At 48.5% G+C, this 10,464-nt stretch overlaps 1 pseudogene across 1 annotated transcript; it reads left to right on the forward strand.

Annotated features, from left to right (window-relative positions):
- Positions 1 to 3,191: 3,191 nt before the first annotated feature.
- Positions 3,192 to 8,800, forward strand: LOC148090784 (fasciculation and elongation protein zeta-1 pseudogene; annotated as a pseudogene). The gene is made up of 2 exons (XR_015716203.1): positions 3,192 to 3,283; positions 8,452 to 8,800. The product of XR_015716203.1 is annotated as a fasciculation and elongation protein zeta-1 pseudogene (transcript).
- Positions 8,801 to 10,464: the final 1,664 nt, after the last annotated feature.

Genomic DNA, 10,464 nt, shown 5'->3' on the forward strand with positions numbered 1-10,464 from the left:
CCCTTATGGAACTTTCCACTGTCCTGAGGATCTTCTTCTTTATTTGCCATTTTTTCATCAGGTGACAGAGACAACTACTTTGGAATTTATAATTATTCTGGGGTTGATTTATTGCCAGTTTTTACAATACTACTTATTTGTTTCGAAAGCAATATGGTCTTGCCCGGCCGGTGTGGCTCAGCGGTTGAGCATCGACCTAGGATCCAGGAGATGGAGGTTCGATTCCCAGTCAGGGCACATGCCGGGGTTTCAGGCTTGATCCCCAGCAGGGGGCGTGCAGGAGGCAGCTGATCAATGACTCTCTCATCATTGATGTTTCTATCTCCCTCTCTCTCTCCCTTCCTCTCTCTGAAATCAATAAAAACATAATAAAAACATTTTTTTAAAAAAGGAAGCAATATGGTCTTGTTCTTGGTGCATGTGCTTTGTGGCAGGGAGTAATTACCTGCAGACTAGATGGCTATAAATGGATTTTGAAGCATAGGGAATATTCTATTTCCCTTGTGAAAACAAATGAGGGAGTTCAATCAACCCTGGAGATTGAGGGTAGAGATGGATATAGGCCTGCGTTGCGTGTTGGTGTTTGAGAACTACCAGTGATGGAAAAGTTAAGGAGTCTTAGAATGTTAGCAGGTATGAGCTCATCTTTATTTACTGGGCTGTGATTGACACAGGTTTTCAATAAAGATTCAGCAGCTCATTTCCAGAATGTCATGGAAAACTGGCTTCTTCAATACGGATTCTTCTAAGGAAGGTCAAATAGGATGAACACAATACATGCCATGCTGTCACTGAATTTCTAACCTTAGCAAGTCATTTCTAGTTTAAACCATTAAATAAAACAAAACAAAAAGACTGGGCAGCCCTGTGGGAACAAGTTTCTCATCACTAGAGGTGTCTAAATAAGACTGTGTGTAAACGTTATATTGGTTTCTGTATCAGGTGGGTGGTTGGACTAGACATTTTGATTCTATTTAAGTAAATTAGGGACTAAAATAAGTTCAGTTCAGGGACTAAACTAAGTCCCTAGAATGGTACTGGTGTGATTCCAGGAGCAATTATTTGCCCTGTATCCCCAACAACTTAGCCGTTTGTACCTATGACCCAGCCTTAGTTTTTTCTTAGTTGAAGGCATGTGTGTGCCTTTGTACATACCCAACTTTTTCTCTGTTAGTTTCCTCTGTGTCACATGTAGCCCTGTCGTAGCAGAATGTTCACTTACCCCTTAAAGACCTATGCCTATGTCTAAGGTAGTGGTTCTCAATTGGGGTGATTTTGTAATTCCCCCTCCCCAACCCTGGGAGTCACCTGATGAAGCCTGGAGACATTTTTGGTTGTTACAACTCAGGGAAGAGGGCAGTGTCACTGGCCTCTAGTGGGCAGAGATGCTGCTAAGCTTCATGCAGCACCCAGGACAGCCCCCAACAATAACCACCCAGCCCAAAATACCAGTAGTGCCAAGCTTGAGGAGCCCTGATTTAAGTTAGGTGACCTTCCAGACAAAACTCCTGCTTCTCCCTCAATATCACACAGCAGTCATAGAAATTTGTTAAAACACTTCATATCTTCTTTAAAGCCCTTATACTTTGTCGACCGGGAGCACCATTGGCTTGGGAACTTTTTTAAACTGTAGAAACTTTATATGTTTAACTATAAAATTAGACTTCCTCTGATTGGAAAGGTGGGGAGGTGGGAATAGCTCACCTATCAGCCCAAAGGAGGATTCCTGAAACCCCAACAACACGCAAGCCGCACTTATTGAGCATTTACCATATGCTAGGTCCTGTACCAAAGCTTTACATGGATTGTGCACAGGAGCTATTAATGTATGTCGAATTATCTTATTTAATTTTTCTAGGGTTCTGTATTCCTTTCTCTTTTTTTAATTTATCTTTATTGATTTCAGAGAGAGGAAGGGAGAGAGAGAGAGAGAGAGAGAGAGAGAGACTGAACAGCCGATCAATGATGAGAGTCATTGATCGGCTGCCTCCTGCATGCCCCCTACTGGGGATCGAGCCCTCAACCCGGGCATGTGCCCTGACCGGGAATCGAACTGTGATCTCCTGGATCTTAGGTGATGCTCAACTGCTGAGCCACACCCGGCCAGGCTGTGTTCCTTTCTTAAGATTGTCTTAACAAGGCACCAAGTTATTGAATTTTGGGCCCATCCTGATCTCAGGGGGGCAGAGTGACCAGCTCTCCCTCTTCCTTCATCGGGACCTTATTTCCTCGCTTTGCCTTTTTCTCATAATTGAAATGTCCGTGCAATGAATGAAAAAAAAATGAGCACGGGAAAGACTCCCTGCTGCTTTCAGCTGATGTTCTTAGCTTTGCCCAGGGGCATTTCGCCATCAGACTCCCACCCCTTTCTCTGACTTCATCTAATTTGACTGAGTCTTTGGGTTCTGCAAGCAGACACGCTGGTCCAGGTGCCTCCCACGGATACCTGCAGTTCTCCCACTTTTCTTTGTCTGCTTTCACGGATTATTAGACTTCACAGAAAAGCATCTATCAGCACAGGCTCATGCATAGTGGACAAGGTAAACGAAAATGTAGTCGATTTTCATAACGCGCCAGGGGCCTTCCTTATATCGCCTGGTGAACCAGCCTCATCACAAGTCCTCCTGGGCCAGAAACCTCGCTCAGCTTTATTAGCCTGGATCCAGCTCCCTTTCTGCATCTTCGGGTGGTAAAAGCGTTTATCGCCTTTGGCTTGAGGTCTGACCTGGGCTGTGGGGCGGGTGGCATCTCTCCACTTGCCCACCTCAGTCCCAGTAGAGTTGAATGGGGTGCCCGGCAAGTCCAGGAATCCTCGGAGTGTGTCAGTGGGCATCACCTGCCCATCCCCTCAGCCACCGCCTAGTTTTTCTGGAGAATTTACAGCGTCAGGCCCAGTGAGATTTCCAAACCCCGAGCTACCGCACGTGCACGCGTTGGGATTTCTGCACATTCCTGCGGGAAGCAGAAAGGCCAGTGTCACAGGGGGAGGGGGGACACTCACTCATAAATATTAATAACCGCGGCCACCTGCTCCAAGGGAGGCTGTGAATGCTAACAAGGAGATGACGCACGGGTCCCGCGCGTGCCAGCGGGCTGGAGCCCGAGCGCGGGCGCGCCCCCGGAGCGCGGGCACGAGCGCGGGGAGGGGCGAGGGCGGGCGGAGGGGAGCTCGCCGCCGCCGCCGCTGCCCGGCCGCAGCCCCGCGCCGCGCTCCGGCAGTGCCGTGGATGGAGGTGTCCCGCTGAGCCCCGGGACCCGCCTCCCTCCTCCGGGACCCGCACAGGTGCAGTCGCGGGGGGCGACCTTGGTGCGGACCGACGCACGGCCGCGGGGGGGGGGGGGTTGGACGGGGTGGCGAGGAGGCCCCGCAGGTCTAGGAGAGCCGCAGCCCCGCGCCCCCGGCGCGTCCCGTCCTGGAACCCGAACCGAAAAGGGGAGGTTGGCGCTCTCCGCTCGGCGCGGGGCGGGAGCGCAGCGGGGACGCCGCGCCAGGCCGGGGAAGTGGGACGAGGGGCGCCGCGGGCAGCGTCTGAGCGCGGGCCCCCCGCCGGGCCTGGGGTGTGTGTGTGTGTGAGTGAGTGTGAGTGTGACAGTGTGCGTGCGTGTGAGCGCGCCCGTGCGGGGTGCGTGTGTGTGTGTGAGTATGTGAGTTCCAGTGTGTGCGCGCGCGTGTGCCGAGCACGCGGTCCGGGGCGGGGAGGCAGGGGCGCTGCCCCGTGGGGCTGGAGCCGTGGGCAGGGGCCTCGTCTCCAGACCGTTATCCGTCCGGTCTGTCACCTTAAAGCCCCAGAGTCGTCTCTCCCCTAATCACCTGCGCCGCCCCTCGCCGTGCCCTCCCCGGGGTGCCAGGCCTTCCCCGGGACCGGGCATTCCTGCAGGGTCAGCACCCTGGCCGCTGCCGCAGACGCCGGGGAGCGATGGCTGGGCCGCGGAACAGGTCGGGGGAAGGACCAGCGCGGGGAGGGCGCGCCGCCCCCTGTGGGCTCGGGGCCTCTGGCGCCCGGGTGGGGGCAGCGACCCCAGCCCTCCATGCTCGCGTGCCTGCCCCTTCTCTCCTGGACGATCGGCACCCCCAGCCCCCTCCGGGAACTCCTGCGTCCCGGTCTGGTTTGGTCCAGGGGCCAGCGGAGCCTGTGCGCGGCCTGCGGGACGAGCCCAGCGTGCTTGGAGCGCCAGCCATTGTGTTGCTCGGAGGAGCCGTTATTTACCCCGACAGCCCGGGGGCGGGGGTAGGGGGAGTGTGAGATGAGGGTGAATGGAGCTGCAGGAGGGGGGAAGCGGGGAAGCAGAACCGCAGAGGGGCTGCTGCTGATAGGCAATGAAACACTCTTTGCGTGGGAACGGGAAGCTGGCACCGCCGTGCGCACCGCTGGGTCTTGCTGGGTAGCAGCAGGGAAGCTGAAGGTGCATCGCGGAAAGCGGGTTCTAGGGATGGGGGGAAGGGCGGCACGCAGAAGCTATGGATCTTTGGGGCAGGTAACGGTGAGGAGGGGGAGATGGCAGGGGCCTGGGTGCAGGCTTGGTGCGTTCTCGGCTGCCCTGCTCCACGCCGCTCAGCTCAGCAAAGCAGGGACTGGAAACGTGTGCTGCGGCCCCCAGCTGCGGCTACTGCTGCTTTATACTGCACGAGAGGCTTATGTGTTTCCTCCTGGGCCTCTGTTAAGCTCTCAGACGCCTTTTCTTTTCCAAATTACACTACCTATTGGGAGCCAAAATAAGTGGAATAGATTATAGGACATAATCAACCGATAGTCCTGTATTCTGTTCTATGACAAAGAGAAAAAGATATGACAACCCTTCTATGGTTCCTTCTTTCTGCCATTCTTCATGTATTTTTTTTTTTTTTTACAAAATTTATTTTGGAAGCATAGAGAAAGGGGATAAGCAATGAATTATCTTAACCCTAGCTTTCAAGGGGAGGAGGCCTCCGAGGTGAGCTGCGAATGAAGACCAGGGTAGGCTTGCCAGGACACAGGAGTAGGACATTTCCTTTGGGGGGCAAAGGCACCCTACCAAGAGAGAAGAGCAAAACAAGGTGAGCTAAAGGAAGGAGAGAAGGGGGCGCCATGTCAGAAGGGCTGCCAGCCCCAACCCAGAGACCCCTCCTCAAGACCATGGTTGGGCCAGTCAAATGCCTGGCTCTCGTCTCCTCTGCTGCAGCCTGGGGTCTTTCTACAAGTGCTGGGCTCAGTTTGGGTGTTGAGTGACTTCTGATTCCCAGCACAGGCTTTCAGTTTTAGCATCATCTCCAGCTGGCCATTCATGCAGAGCTTCTTGGCTCTCAGGTAGTGAATTGATTAAAAGAAATCAGGCTGTATTATGGATTATGATCGTGTTTCTGAACTCTAGGACTGTGATAGCCATTTCTTCTTTTGCAATCTTCTGGATGAATCCATTTCTCTAGAGCCTGCCAGGGCTGAGGATAAGTGCTTTCAGCACAATCTTCCTGTTGCCAACACTCAAAACTCAGTCTTAGTCCTAGATTGCCCTCTTGTTGCTGGTTAATTAGTATAGATTGTGCCCTTTCAAATCAGCACCCCCTTGGTGTCACCTACTCCTCCCAATGCCCCTTCTTTCCTAGAGAAGCATGCACATTTAAAGGAAATGCAAATTTCTGGAACAGCTGCTGGCTAACTTTCTTGTCTCTCTGCAGTGGGACCCAGGATTTAAAAGGCTTTCACAAAATGAATTGAAAATACGGCGTCTTAGCCAAAACGGTGATAAAATTCATTCAGCAATAGTTCTCTCATTTGATAGACATTTGGAAGCATAGAATGTCCTAGCAAGGATTGTTTTTCTTTCGCTTGGAGCACTCTCACTCCACACTTCCATGTAACTAAATTATTCTCATTTTCCTAAAGTCATTGACATTAATTGGACACTACGTATTTCATGCTTTGTGCTTGGATTTCAAAGATGCTCTCATTTACTCCACAAAGTAACCTTCAGCTTTAGTACTATTCTAAATCTCATTTATAGACGAGGAAATGGAGGCACAAAGAGGCTGATGATTTGCCTAAATTTTCAGAGCTAGGAAGTGAAAGGACCAGGATGGGAACCTGGAGTCCAGGCTCCTCACCATCACGGAGTCCGGCCTCCACCAACACAAACCCCGAATCAGTGAAAACCTCCCCTACTCTCTGTTGCACTCTGTGATCTTTTCTAAACTCACTTTGGCACTAAGGGATTCCTAGTCTTTTGCGTGCTATGGGCCCCTTTGGCAATGTAGAGAAATCTATGGCTTCCTTCTCCGGATATGTTTGTAAATGCATCAAATAAAGTATAGCTATATTCAGTGAGCCCTTGGATCTGTCAACACTAGATGAAGAATCCCTGACTGACAGTTAGTTGTGTATTGCTTTATAGCTGTGTTGTCCAATATGGTAGCCACTAGCCACATGTGGCTTTAGGGTGCTGGAAATGTGGCTCATCCAAATGGGGAATTACTGTGAATATAAAGTATACCCTGGATGTCAAAGACTTAGTATGAAAAAAGAATGTAAAATGTGTCATTAATATTTTAAAATATGGATTGCAATGTGAAATGGTGATATTTTTGGATATACTGGGTTAAATAAAATGTTATTAAAATATTATAATTAAATTATTAAGTTAATATGTTATTAAAATTAACTTCCAAAGGTATTAGCTCTCTATACCAACATCTTCATTGTAGCAAATGAGGTAATCAGGACCCACAATGGTTGTCATTGACCCAAACATTGGCAGGTCTGTTGTTTCTTAAGCCTGTGTTCTTTCCAGGATAACATACTGCTTTTCTTTTTGTATTCTAAGGTCCTATCATGTTGCCCTTGTAAGCTGTAAATACTCAGAATATGTTTTGATGTGATGCTGTGCTAGCTGACAACGCCTGTAAAATCCCAGGAAGAACTGTCCATGTCCTGGCCTGGCACGCCCTGTTCTTCGCTTATTTAACAGTTTTAGCTTTGTAGACAGAGATGGAGAATGGCAGCCCTAGGGCAAAACCTGTAGTTTTTGATGCCTCTTTGGTTCTCCTCAAACAGTGGCTCCAATTTAAACATCTGACTGGATCAGAAATCACAGAGACAGGAGAGAAAAGTTGGGTTGCCTTTCTATGCTACAAGGAAGGAAGTTTTGTGTGTCGAGAAGGGTGTGATGGACACTGGTGTGTGTGCTTCCTGAAATTGAGAATGAGAAACTGTATGTGGGGTGAGAAGATCATTTTTCAATGAGCACACATTGATTGATTGCCTAGCCACAGGGCAGTGTGTTCTAGGAGCCCGGGTGGATATTCAGAGGACGTCTGTGCCTTCAAGGAATTTAGATTCAAATTTGGGAAGGGCTTGGAGGTAAACACGGATGGATAAGTCACAGTTGAAGGCCATGTGTGAAGAAGGCCTGGAGCTGTTGGGAAAGGAAGGGGGGCCAGAGCCTGCATCCTTCTGGGATTCAGTGTCCAAGATGATGGTTTTGGACTCTTGGCTCTGGAACAATGTGGAACTACACAGTGGTAGTCTGGTCTGTCTTTTACAGGGTAATAGATCATTTATTCTGTTCCTCTAGCCCCAGACATATGCTCTGTATCTGGGAAAAACTCAAGCGCTTGTTGAAAGTCTCTCTTAGTGTTCCATTAGTCTGTTATTTATCGATGAAGGTAGTAATATCCAGGTCCATGACTTCCTATCCAAAATCCTTGGGGCCAGGCATGTTTCAGAATTTAGATTATCTCAAATTTGGGAAGGCAGTAATAGAGTGCACATTCTGCATAGCATCCCTTGGGGGCCGGGGCAACAATCTATAATTTTAAAAATTAATATTTCTGCAGCAAAACACACTAAGTGGGATAACTTAAAACCGTAAGCAGCTTTTATATCCTGTAGATGAGGTTTAGTTGTCAGATGAGCTAGCTCAGGTCAGGTTTTGCCATCCAATAAGTTATGAAGAACTCCCGGTGCTCAGAGCACATGGCTTAGGATGTGGCCATGCATCGAACAGTATTGACATTTATGGTCCGCCAGCTGCTGCTCTAAGCTCTTCCTTGTGTTTACTCCTATGACAACCCTTGGAGGTAGGTCCTGTTCCTGTTTCTGTCTTGAGAAGAATAAAAGGAAGCACAGAGAAGGCAAGAAACTTGCTAAGGGCGAAGCTGGCAAGGGGCAGGACGGTGCGAGCCTGGGCAGTGTGGTCCAGGGGCTGGCACTGAGCTGCTATGCTTTGAGTCTCAGAGCAGGGAACTGGAAGCAGGTATGTCTCTCAAGTGCACTCTGTTGGGTTAGTACTATTCGTACAGACAGTGAGATTTGAACTCCTTAAGTCCCTAATCATGAGCAAGTGCAGGAGCGATGGACGCCAGGAAAGTGGACTCTGTTTTTAGAGAGACACAGAGCGCGGGGATATGATTACGGTTCTGCAGCAGAGCAGGCCCAGAAGCCCAGTCCAAACTCACATTAGCTCGTCTGTTTCTTCCAGATAGACGAACCCCGAAAGGTGCAGCCGTGTAAGAATGGAGGCCCCACTGGTGAGTCTGGATGAAGAGTTCGAGGACCTCCGGCCCTGCTGCTCGGAGGAACGGGAGGAGAAGCCCCGGTGTTTTTATGGCTCGTCTCCCCACCATCTGGAGGACCCCTCCCTGTCTGAGCTGGAGAATTTCTCTTCTGAGATCATCAGCTTCAAGTCCATGGAGGACCTCGTGAACGAGTTTGACGAGAAGCTCAATGTCTGCTTTCGGAACTACAACGCCAAGACCGAGAACCTAGCCCCGGTGAAGAGCCAGTTGCAGATCCAGGAGGAGGAGGGGACCCTGCAAGATGAAGAGTAAGGAGCCTTAGCTGCCCTCCTCTTCCTCATCCCAGAGCCCTGTAGCCTGGGCCCCTTGGCATAGACCTAGATCCTGCCTATGAGTTCATGGCTTCTTACTTACATTTTTGTGTCAGTTGTTGACATTGTTCTGTCATGTCCCTTGAGTCACCTGTAGAGCTTTCTTAAATCGAAAGCTTAAAGAAATGAAGGAATTTTAGGAAATAGAAAGTTCTTCCTAGATACAAAATAGAATTTTAGGAGCCTGGTAAATTTGGGGGGGGGGAGGGGGGTCTGTCTATCTTCAGCTTTCTTTATGTCAGTGGTAATCTGCCTAGATGTCAAAAATAAGGACCAGAAACTAAAAAATAACTGTGACAGAGGAATTGATGTCCTTAGAACCAGAATTGTGAACATCTCCAAATTGTTTACCACCCCTCACAACTGGAAAAATGTCTAGAAATGTTAACATATGTCCAAGTAAGAAAGTGTACCAACTGAACAGAGAGCCCATGGAATGACCCTGGACGATACAAAGGTGATAACTGGGTGGAGGGGCTTCTGAGCATTCAGATTCCCCATGTTATTCACCAGCCACCTTCTCGGGCCTGAACAGTAGTTAAGAAAAGGGATCTAATTTGTCATATAAGTGAAAGGAGAGTGTTTATTAAAAAAACACACAATGAATTCCCTATAGAGATAAACATGCACCAATTGTTCACTGGGTATCACACAAGAAATGCCATGTAGTTGGTAATGAAAGGTTTGAGCAACTGTGCTTTTGGTTTCTCTTTTTATGAACTTGAATGGGAAGAGCTGACCATAAACCAGCTGGGTAAGAGGCGTGTCCTAGAGGATTGAACCTGACCATATTGGGCAGATAGTTGCTTATTTGGTGACTGACTAAGATTGTCTCTCCGAATACAGGGCTACATATCTGTGTCTCACTATTATAGCCCCACTGTCTAATATAGTGCTTGGTGTGTAGTAAGTGATCAAATAATATTTTTTGAGTGAAATATTGACTATTGAGTGAATTGGATGAACAATAACAGCTAGCCTCGTAGGTATATGTAAAGTATTTCTAGGTCTACCCCATTTCTGTCTCTTTTTCATTAACACTAACCTGAAGTCTTGGGCATAGAGAACATTTCACTGAGGTGACCAGTACTATCACTGTGGGGTGTGTGTTCTGATTCCATTTCAAGTTTCAAACTAGTTCTTTTTAGTACTGAGTCTGTTATAATTTGTTCAACAATTTTAAGTCGAAAAGGGATGACTATGGGGCTTTATTAGACAGAGTATTTTTTCACTCCAGTCCATTGCACCAGGCAATGAACTAGAAATATAAAGTCTATGAATTCTAATTTTCATACTCTCACTAACTCGCTGTGTGACCTTGGGCTAGTCGCTTAACTCTAGTTGACTGCGTGGGTCCTCATCTTTGAAACCTCCAGAGCTCAATCTTGATGAAGCGGGACTAAGGACTTGCAAAGAACCTAATTTCTTACCTCACCCAGGCTGCACTCTGAAAATGACATTTTAAGATGTGTCCAATTCCTTTTGCTTCCAACAAATCATTTCTCCCCTACCTAACCCCCCTCTGCCTCATTAAAGATGAAGGCACAGCGCATTAGCAGAGGCCACTCAATGTCAATTACCACCACATGGGATTATTGGTCTTAT

Source organism: Miniopterus natalensis, chromosome 20 (assembly GCF_054644295.1).
Source record: "Miniopterus natalensis isolate mMinNat1 chromosome 20, mMinNat1.hap1, whole genome shotgun sequence".
NCBI classification, from domain to species: domain Eukaryota; kingdom Metazoa; phylum Chordata; class Mammalia; order Chiroptera; family Miniopteridae; genus Miniopterus; species Miniopterus natalensis.